The sequence below is a fragment of the Cynocephalus volans genome, chromosome X, assembly GCF_027409185.1.
Source record: "Cynocephalus volans isolate mCynVol1 chromosome X, mCynVol1.pri, whole genome shotgun sequence".
Taxonomy (NCBI): Eukaryota; Metazoa; Chordata; class Mammalia; order Dermoptera; family Cynocephalidae; genus Cynocephalus; species Cynocephalus volans.
The window spans coordinates 102,446,286-102,458,346 of record NC_084478.1 but is presented as its reverse complement, the minus strand read 5'-3'; positions in this window follow the sequence as shown (position 1 = coordinate 102,458,346).

Here is a 12,061-nt window from a genome sequence, read left to right as displayed (position 1 = left end):
TGTAAGCTGCTGCTGTTGCTGAGGAAGCTGAGGACTGAGCTCATGTTGTCTGCCAATGGATCCCAGGATGTTTCCCAATTACCTAGCTCGTGGACCTCCATGTGAGCGGTCTGGTGACCCAGCCTGGCATGTGAAAGGTCTGTGATCCAGTCTGTACAATGGGTTTGAAGGGTCCATGGGTCCTAATCCTAATATAGGGAAAGTGAAGGAAAATGGTCAGGGCCCCTCAGACATTCAGAATCTTGCTGAACATTTGATGTAGGTATTCCTTGGTTATTGTCTAATGTAATTGCGCATGTGCACCCAGATGTCATGGATTATGGACTTAAGTATAAAGTTCCTAAGTTTTTAAGTATAAAGACTTTAAGTATAAACTCTTTAAGTATAATGCCCCTGGGGGAGCCACAGGGAGGCCCATACTGCTGTTGGAGGCTGTTGCTGCAAGTTATTGCTGCCAGTGCCTCCGGGATGCCCCAAGAGGCCACCACCACTGCTGCCAGACCTGTAAGCTGATGCTGCTGAAGAAGCTGAGGACTGAGTTCATGTCATCTGCCAATAGCTCCCAGGAGCCTTCCTAATTACCTTGTGGACCTGCATATGAGGGGTCCGGTGACCCAGTCAGATGTGTGAGGGGTCCGGTGACCCAGCCAGGCGTGTGAGGGGTCCGGTGACCCAGCCAGGCGTGTGAGGGGTCCGGTGACCCAGCCAGGCGTGTGAGGGGTCCGGTGACCCAGCCAGGCGTGTGTGAGGGGTCCGGTGACCCAGCCAGGCGTGTGTGAGGGGTCCGGTGACCCAGCCAGGCGTGTGTGAGGGGTCCGGTGACCCAGCCAGGCGTGTGTGAGGGGTCCGGTGACCCAGCCTGGCGTGTGTGAGGGGTCCGGTGATGCAGCCTGGCGTGTGAGGGGTCCGGTGACGCAGCCTGGCGTGTGAGGGGTCCGGTGACCCAGCCTGGCGTGTGAGGGGTCCGGTGACCCAGCCTGGCGTGTGAGGGGTCTGTGACCCAGTTTGTACAATGGGTTTGAAGTGTCTGTGGGCACTAACCCACAGCCCTGATAATACAGATGAAAAACTGAGTGTAACTAAAATAATGAAACATTTTGGCTTTAGCTATGAATTGCTTTAACAATACAATTAGATACAACAGCAAGAGTCTGACAATAGCCCCAGTCAGACAATTGGCATAGTCACATGGCAATACAGTTAGTGGAGCTATTGCTGTAGCAATACACCTAACAATACAATTGGCTATGTTGGCAGGATTCCAACAGTTTCCCTAGCCAGACAATGGTATATGAGGGGTCTGTGACCTAGTCTGCACAGAATAGGTTTGAAGGGTCTGTGACCCAGCCTAACAATGGGTTTGAAGGATCTGTGAGCCCTTAGCCCAACACCCACTTTATGTGAACGTGTTATGGCAGAAATCATCAAAGAAAATGCATACGCTCAGAGAGATGGAGAAGTCAGATGATTTATTATGCTGGCAGTCTCAGGGAAACTACTGTTCCCAAAGTCCTGGGCCCCGAATGCAGAGATAACTGGAGTTAATACTTTCCTTGATCAATCAAGCAAGCTTTTTTATTGGCTCTCTGTCTGAATCCAGGCAGAGTCACCCAAATTGAGGTCTTCACCAGGTGGTCAAATGTGGGTAAGGGACTTTGGGTAGGGGGCTTCAACAGGTGGGCAAATTGGGTTATGGGGATGGAAAATGTGGTCAGGGGGCTTTCTGCAATGCAGGTTAGAGGGCAACTCCGTCTCTCATCCATGCAGGAAATGCTGACAGGCTGAAGTTAGTTCAGTCTCTCACCCATACAGGAAGAGCAAGAACTGACAGGATGGCTAACCACAAAGTCACAGAGCTTAGAGCTGCATTTAGTTGTCAATGTTGTTAACTCTTAACATAACTTTACACATTTCTTACAAGCAAGCATATTTTTTAACTAAAACTTAAACAAGGACTAAAACAAGGGGAGGACAAGGAATTTAGCCACTTCAAATGGACATTAATATAAAGGTAAGGCTGGACATCACAGTGGTTGTGTTTTTCTCCACTCACTTCCAGGTGCTCTCTTGCAGATTAGCATAGAGGTGGGGCTAAATTAAGCCAGCCTTGAAGTTTTTCCAGGTGAGCAAAATGAAAGGCAGGTGAGGGGAATAGATGCCACGGGTGTCTGCCAATTAGTGATCAAATTGTGTGATACTACCTTCTGTAATAGGTAGGCACTGAAAAATCATTTGTTTAATACAATAAAAGTTTCTTTATTGATGTGAAGTCCACAGCAGGTGTCCTTAATGAGTGGAAACCATCTGCTAGATAGCAAACCCATGAGAGTAAAGACCTTTCTAAGTTTTAACACTGTTCTAATCCCAGATCCTCTGTCAGCACCCTGAACACAGCAGGTTCTCAATGAGAATAGGAAACCTGACTACAGATAATCTTCATTTTAAGTAAACTAAAAGAGGGCAGTATGGATTTACAAAAATGATAGATTACAGCATCAATTTTTGCTTTACAACAAGATTGCCCACATCTTTTAATTTGAATCTTTTCATTGGGTACTTGAGCATTTAGATGTGAGGTTTTCATGTATATGTTTGTCAGGCTAGGGCTCAGACCCTTCAAACCCATTGTACAGACCAGGTCACAGAACCCTCACATGCAGGTCCACAAGCTGGGTAATAGGAAAAAGATCTTGGGAGCTGTGGGTAAAAATTAATAGATTTTATTCAGATGCAACCTCAGGTAGCTAGCAGCAGCTGCCCTAGTGGCCTCCTGGGGCATCCTGAGGGCCCTGGCAGCAACAGCTTGCAGCAACAACCCCCAGCAGCAGTAGTGGCCTCCCCTTAGGGCGGGGGGCACTATGGATCAGAGCCATTCATCCTTTATACTCAAGTCTGATAACCCAGAAACACCTAGGTGTGAGTCAGACAACCCAGGAACACCTGGGTGCCCACGCACATCTACTTCAAATGCTCAGCAAGATTCTGAACCTCTCTAGAGGGAGCCTGACATATTTCATTTTTCCTTACAAAGTTCTAACAACATATTACACTAGGCAGTACATATTGGAAAACTTCTCATAACCACAGTTTCTACAGCTAGATTACAAGGCTAATCTCAGTATTGAGAGGCAGAGACAAGAATCAAAACTGAAAATCAAGAATCTTGTATAATACCTGGCACATAATTGAACAGGAGAAACTCATTCTTTAAGTTGGCAAAAATAAAATCACAAATTAAAACATCTGTGTGTAAATGAGAAGTATTATTTGCTTTTGAAGTCATATCAATTCAAGAACTAAATATAAAACCATTGTGAATTTTAAAGCCAACCAGAGATGAGATAGTACTTAGGGGAGAGTAGAAATAGGGGTATTGGAAAGAAAACATGTACTCCTTGTGCCAGATGCTACCATTTTATCAGGATTTTATCCCTCTGCTTATGGGAAGGCACATGCCTAGTGCTATTTCTGAGACCAATTGCTTATTCTTCATATCAGGGTGGCAAAGCTTCTGATTCTCTTTCATCAGGAGAATAGCAAAGATATTTAAAGGATCTGATTAAATTGACCATTTCAGTTTCTCTGTTTAAAGTCCAGGTGATCTCACACAGATTAATATGGGATTTATTTCATTGAGGTTTGAAAAACTGTACACATCAGATAGGTTTATTTAACTGCAAGTAATAGAAGCAAAAACACTAAACGTATGGAGGAGGGAGGGGAATAAATAGTTATTTTAAAGCATATGGAGATAGTTCAGAGACTGGAAGAAAAAACAGGCCTTGGAAAGAACAAAAAACATGGCAGCTCTGAGGATCTAGGTAGCAGTAACTCCTCTTTTTTTTTTCTTTTTCTAAAGTTCCTTGAATTTATACCATTAGTGCACTTATATTTTAGAGAATAAATGTGGTTACATGTTACTCTGTTTCAACAACTACCCTTAATTACTGAAACATTGGAGTGCCTTACTTTAACATGTCTGAACAGTTTATTGCTCCTTTCACATGAATCTTTATCACTTACTTGTAGTCATGTACAGATATGGATATTTGATCAGCATGACACCTACCATGAACACTAATGTAGTGGGAATGAATGACAGCTAAGTAAGTTAACACTAAAAGACCTACAACAGAAAGCCATAGAACAATGCTAATTTAAGGGGGTGAAACAGACAATATTTGGAATGCCTTGCTGGGAATGTGTCAGGGGATTTGAGTAGCTCGTTATTTGTGTAACTTCAGAGTCTACATTGCTAAAAAGAATATCTGCCGAAAATATGTATAACTAGTTTCTTTCCTTTGACTATCATCTAATCACTCCAGCAGTTTTGAAACGGTACAAAAATCATTCTCAGGAATACATTTTCTCATGCAGAAGAACAAGTAGCATTCTGTTTTCATAATCAAGCAACTTTTTCCATGCTACCCAGTGCAATCACAAAGCTGATTGGCTTATACTCTAATTATAGTCTTGCACGCTTTCTCTATACACGTATGCTAGGCCTTGAGCAAAACATTGTGTATGCTGTCACAGGGAAGGTTTACTGGACTGAATCATTAACTGTAGTCTCAGTGTTATCAGCCTCAGTTTCACCTCTTAAATTGAAAGTGTTTATATTTCCATGCTGTTTTCTTTGCTTGATTATTTTCAAAGAAATGATTCATTTGGGTGACTAATTTAATATTTCCCTTAAGGCATTCTGTTGATTTACAGCTGAAGATTGAATTTCATAAATGTGCATTGAGAATCCTGCTTAAGAATAGCAGCGCTTTGGAAAACTTACCTGACAGTGACTGAAACCTACACAGAAGACACAGGAGACCATTACCTCCTGTTCACTGTACATTCTTAGAGATTTGATCTGCATGGCATTGCTGTGTAAAGGAGATTTGCTTCGAACCAGTAAGTATCGAAAAGGATAGCTCTGTAATCTCATTGATGGTTTTTGAGTAGGACAACAAATTAGATAGGTCGAACCACTTGTTTGCTGTTAAAACGGATTTAGTTGGCTTCAGAAGTTTCATTTTCAAAATTACAGTTGTAGAATTTGTTTCAGTCATGTGTTAGATAAAGTTTAGATATTTAAAGAAGTACATAGATATTGAAAACCGAGTATTGTTTTGAAAAGGGTTGTGAGCATAAGAGACACTGAAATGTGTTTTGTTTTGTCTTACATACAAATTTATCCTGCTGAGGAACCATCCTGAAGCAACTCCTAAAAAGAAACTTGGATGGCTGCTCACACAGATCTAAACAGCTCAGTCCCTGTCCCTAGTGAGGTTAGCAAGTTACAGACTTTCCTGTACTGTCTCTCAGCCTGAATCCCGTCGTAAAAATATATTAATAAACAACTTTCAGGAATAAAAACTAAAGTAACAACACTCCTGTACTTTTCCCATAGCATCATTTCATAACTTCACTTCCCTTATCACTTGAAGTCCCTTTGGGGAACTATAGAAAGCACACAAAGAAATTGATCTGTGTGAACCTGAAGGACAGTGTCATCTTGCTCTCCTCGCAACTGGGCCGTGAAAAGCACGGATTACAAAACATAGAGTTTTGATATAGACTGTGATGGATTGTTTGTTTGCTTGTTTTATTTTTTTGTTCCTTTTAATCCCTAATTTCCCTGAAGGGATTTTGTACCGGAAAAGTAATTTGCAATTGGTTGTGCAGTGAAGGCATAATTACTACCCCTGGACTGTTCTTAAATAAGAAAACAAACACTACCTTTTAAATGGCATTTGGTATGAAAATATCTCAGTCACTTCCTATAAATTTTAGTGACTATTGAAACATTGTTACAATATCTAATGAATGTATTATACATCTTTTAAATCTCTGTTAGGGCAGTTTTCAGTGTTCTGTTTTTTTCTCCAAAATGCACCACAAAATATGTAGTAATGGAGTTTGGACTGTCAGCATCAGCAGAGTTTGTTGCTCACAGTTACAACAAATGTACTGTAGCTTTACTGACAAATTGATGCCATTTATTATCATCCATTGCTCCATCTAGCAACCTTGTGAGGAAAATTGCATTGCCCATTACAGTGCTATTTGGCATTTCCACAGAGAAGGAAGAATTAACACTAATTAGTGTTTCATGATAAAAGTGAGTAATGTCTTCAATATTATGCAATATCTTATTCTGCAGAAACCACTAGAAAGAACTTTTTGATGGAGATTTGAATATTTATGAGTAACGTGGCTGTCTGAATTTCTAGAAATATCTGAAATAAGTAATCAATTAACAAAGGTGCTGTCTCAATCTTTATATTGTAAAAATCCAGAGTGAAATTGTGTCTATGATCTGAAATAAAGATTACCTGAACACACCACCGTCTCACTAAACACATACTCACATTTAAAGATGCTTAATCATTACAAAAGCATCCTGATCATCTAAGCAATCTAATTATAGATTAAAATTATTGTCTGTTATTTCAAATTGAGTGCTTAATGTAGTTCGTCAATTTTGTAAATCCAAATATTTTAAATGTCTTGCCAAAATTTCAAAATATACCTTTGTTTCTATTTTCTCCGTGTTAGACATAATCTACTTTCCATTTATTTCCAAGGAGAACAAATTGATTTTGAGGAAAATATAGCTAGAGTTCCTTTTTGACAGTTTCTTTTGAACAATAATACAAAGATGAGGTAGATTCTATATCTCATAAGGCTATGTTGGAAATTATATCTTTAAAAAAACATGCCACCAAGCAGGGTCTAGATTCTGTCTAGTTGGCAAGATTCTGCGTATGTTTTTGTAGTAGGCTTGAAATTCACGTCGTAATCATGGTGGAAGGAAAAGCTTTTCATATTTTTTTACAGCTTTATTAATATTTATTTCATATACCATTCAATTCACTGGCTTAAAATGTGCAGTTCAGTGATTATTAGTATATCAACCAAGTTATGTAACCATAATAACAATTTAATTTTAGAACATTTTTAACACCCCACAAGGCAACTTCCATACCCATTAGCAGTCAATCCCATTCACATTCTTCTCCCCTAATTCTAGCCCTAGGCAACTGCTAATCAACTTTCTGTCTGCATGGATTTGCCTATTCTGGACATTTCATATAAACAGAATATATATAATACACGGTCTTTTGTGACTGGTTCCTTTCATTTAGCATAATGTTTCCAAAGTTCATTTATGTTGCAGCATGTATCAGTGCTGCATTCTTTTTATTGTCAAATATTACATTGTATAAACAGTATATTTTATCCATTCGACTGGTGAACATTAGGTTTTTTACACAGTTTGGCTATTATGAATAATACTGCTATGAACATTCATGTACATGTTTTTTCTGTGAACCTTTGTTTTCATATCACTTTGGTATATACAAAGTGAAGTTACTGGGTTGTGTGGTAATTATATGTTTAACATTTTGAGGAACTGACAAACTTTTCCAAAGCAGCTACACAATTTATATTCCCATCAGCAATGTGTAAGTGTTCCAGGTTCTTCATGTCTTCAGGAACAGTTGTTATTGTCTGTTTTTTTTTTAATTTTAGCTGTCCTAGTAGGTATGAAATGGTATCCCATTGTGGTTTTGATTTGCATTTCCTTAATAAGTAGTGATGCTGAGCATCTTTTCATGTGTTCATCGGCCATTTACATATACTCCTTGGACGACTGTCTATTCAGATCTTTTGCCCATTTTTAAATTGTGTCACCTTTTTATTGTTGACTTGTAAATGTTTTTTCCAAGTCACTTCTGAGATACATGATTTGCAAATATTTTTCCTATTCCTTAGTTTATACTTTCACTTTCTTGAGTGTGTTTGAAGTACATTTTTAATTCTGATTAAGTCCACTTTCTCTTTTTTCCTAAGCCACCTGTGCTTTGAAGATGTATCTAAAAAATAATTGCTTAATTCAAAGTCATAAATATTTACTTCTATACTTTCAGTAGTTTTACAGTTTCAGCTTATATAGTTAGGTTTTCTTACTATTTTAACTTATGTCTCTTGTTCTAAACAATCACTCCTGCTGGTGGAAAAAATTAAACTAGTTTATAAAATGTAACTGGGTATCTTCTAGTTTGAAATAAACTCTAATCTAGCTTGAACTGGTGAAGAGCAGGCAAATGTTTAGTCTACTAAAAATTTAAGTATGCTATTAACTGTTTCTCTTTTCTCAAAGGACATCTTTCTTCCTTCCCAAGTCAGTATGTACACAGGGGGAAGTAAGGGAAAGAACCTTCATTACTCATGCTATTCTTAAGATCTTTCTTATCTCTAATGTGATAAGGTTGGTATAGTCTACACTCGTTCCAAAATATCAGTTGCTCGTGCCCACATATATTTGACTTTCTCACCTAGTTATTTTAGGACTATAGTTGATTTCCATAGCTCTTGCCACACCTCTGATTTTGAGGTCTCAGCTCTGCAGTTTACTAATTCCAATCCCAATTCTCTCAGCACTTCTCTGACATACCCATGGAGGTTATCAGAATATCTGTATCCAAAAGGCTGAGGGGCCCATTACGTTATTTCATTCTATTAAACTGACACATCTTCATCAACGATTTCTACTCAAATGAACAGGTGCCATGCCCTATACAGTGCCATTGTGGATCTTCTAAAAGAGAGTGCATCTGGAAAAGTGAAAACTAAGCCTACTGCTTCAAGATAACACAAAGTTTAAAGAGAATGATCAGGAAGTTCAAATCTCACATATTCTCAATTCTAACCCTCTCTTTCTTTCTCTCTCCATGGGGAACACTTTCTCCTTTCTTTTCCAGTCACTGGAAATTCATTTTCGTCACATCCTACAACCCCTCTACATTGAGCTTATGGGACAACTATGGTATTAATTACCCAAAATATGAATCTTGTACAGGGAAGATATTGTAATTAAAAACAAAACAAAGGGCCAGCCCCGTGGCTCACTCGGGAGAGTGCGGCGCTGGTAGCGCCGAGGCCACGGGTTCCGATCCTATGGCCAAGGGTTGCGATCCCCTTACCGGTAAGAGGAAAAAAAAAAAAAAACTTTTTTCATTGGCAAAATGATATTGTTGTTCTCTAGAATCTTGCTTTACTATAGGTTTAAAAAAATCAGTATTGAACCTTTATTAAACTAAATTGTACCCATTCTGTGTTCCCCAAGCCAATAAATAAATATAGATTAACCTTAATGGCTAAATGATTGCAGAAAAATAATCTACATTACCAATGAGAAAAAATATATCAAATGTCATTTCAAAATATATTTTTCCTTCATATTTTGTCACCACTTTATCTTGATATAGTAAAGAATTATAAACAAATATGAATGGCAAATTTTAGAAGTCATATAATATTTATTCTGGGCACTCTGATAACTTGTAACATTGCCTCTATATTTTTCTCATTTTTTTTCACTTTTTTTTATTGTGGTGAGAATACGTAACATGATATCTATCCTGTAAACAGATTTTTAACTGTAAAATATAGTATTCTTATCTATAGGGACAACATTGTACAGCAGATCTTTATAACATATTCACTGTGTAGAAATTCCTCATTTTCCCCTCCTCCCAGCCCTGGGAAACCACCATTCTATTCTTTGCTTTTATGAATTTGCTGTTTTCAGATACTTCATATAAGTGGAATCATGCAATATTTTTCCTTCTATGACTGGCTATTTTAACTAAGCATAATGTTCTCAAGGTTCATCCATGTTGTTGCATATTGCAGGATTTACTATTTTTTAAGGCTAAATAATACTTCTTTGTATGTATATACCACATTTTCTCTATCCATTCATCTGTCCATGGACATTTAGTTTGTTTCTATCTTTTAGCTATTGTAAATACTGCTGCAAAAACAAGTAAGTGCTAATATCTCTTCAAGATCCTGATTTCAATTCTTTTGGATAAATATCCAAAAGTGGGTTTGCTGCAGCATATAGTAGCTCTATTTTTAATTTTTTTAAGAACCTCCATAATGTTTTCCATAGTGGCTGCATCACTTTGCATTACCATAAACAGTGTTCAGTGTTCCAGTTTCTTCACATCCTTTACACTGTTTGTCTTTTGCTTGCTTTGTTATTGATTTCAATAATAGCCATCTTAACAAGTGTGAAGTGATATTTCGTTGTAATTTTGATTTGCATTTCCCCAACAATCAGTGACATTGAGTACCTTTTCATGTTCCTGGTGGCCATGTACCTGTATTTCTTGTTTGGAGACAAATGTCTAAGTCTTTAGCCTATTTTTAAATTGGATTATTAGCTTTTTTACTATTGAGTTGTAGGCATTCCTTATGTTTTGAAAATTAATCTCTTTTCAAATACATGGCTTGAAAAAACTTTTAATCTTTAAATTTTCACTGTATTGTTTTCTTTGCTATGCAAATAATTTTTAGTTTGATGTAATCTCACTTGTCTATTTTTGTGTTTGTAGCCTCTGTTTTTGATGTCACATCCATAAAATCGTTGCCAAGGCCAGTGTCATGAAGCTTTCCCTTGTATTTTCTTATAGGAGTTTTACAGCTTTAGGTCTTACATTTAAGACTTTAATCCATTTTGAGTTGACATTGTATACTGTGTAAAATAAGGGTCTGATTTCATTCTCATGCATGTGGCTATCCAGTTTTCCCAGCACCATTTGTTGAAGAGACTATGCTTTCACCATTGCATATCTTTGGCATACTTACTAGAACGTGATAAAGGCCAAATATAAAAAACTCACTGCTAACTTCATACTCAATGGTGAGAAATTGAAAGCTTTTTCTCTAACATCAGAAACAAGATAAGGATGCTCACTCCCACCATTTCTATTGAACACAGTACTAGAAGTTTTACCCAGAGAAATTACACAAGAAAAAGAAATAAAAGGCATCCAAATTGGAAAGGAAAAAGTAAAATTATCTCTGTTTGCAGATGACATGATGTTATATGTAGGAAACCCTGAAGACCCCACACACAAAAAAACTGTTAGAACTAATAAGCAAATTCAGTAAATTTGGAAGATATAAAATCAACATAAAGAAATCAGTTGTGTTTCTATACATTAATAATGAGCTATCTGAAAAGGAAATTAGGAAAAAAATTCAATACCACCAAAAAGAATAAAAATACTTAGAACCGAATTTAACTAAGAACGTGAAAGACTTGTGCACTGAAAACTGTAAAACATTGATGAAAGAAATTAAAGAAGTCACAAACAACTGGAAAGATATCCTGTGTTCATTGATAGGAAGACTTAATGTTGTTAAAATGTTCATACTATGCAAAGCAATCTACAGATTCAGTGCAATCCTTATCAAAATCCCAATGGCATTTTTTCTACAGAAGTAGAAAAACAATTCTGAAATACATATGGAAGCACAAATGACCCCAAATAGCCAGCAGCAAAAACAATCTTTAAAAAGAAGAGAACTGAAAGACTCATGCTTCCTGATTTCAAAATATATTACAAAGCTACAATAATCAAAATGATGTGGTACTGGCATAAAAACAGACATATAGACCAATGCAACAGAACAGGGAGCCCCAAAATAAACCTGCACATGTCCAATAAACATTTTCCACAAAAGTGCCAAGAATATACATTGGGGAAAGGATAATCTCTTCAATAAAAGATGTTGGAAAAACTGGATACTTATGCACACAAAAATGCAATAAAACCCTTATCTTGCACCATACACAAAAATCAACTCAAAATAGATTAAAAACTTAAAAATAAGATCTGACACCATTAAACTCCTGGAAGAAAACATTGGGAAAAATCTTCTTACCATTGGCCTTGGCAATGATTTCTTGGATATGACACCAAAAGCACAGGCAACAAAAGCAACAAGTGGGATTACATTAAGCTAAAAAGTGTTATTACTTTTAGAATACTCTAGAACTAAAAAGCTTCTGCACACTCAAGGTAACAATCAATAAAATGAAAGGCAATTTATGGAATGGGAGAAAATATTTGCAAATCATATACCTGATAAAGGGTTAATATTCAAAATATATAAGTAACTACACTCAGTCAAAAAAAATCAATAATCTGATTAAAAAATGGGCAAAAGACATGAATAGAAATTTCTCCAAAGACATGTGAATGAC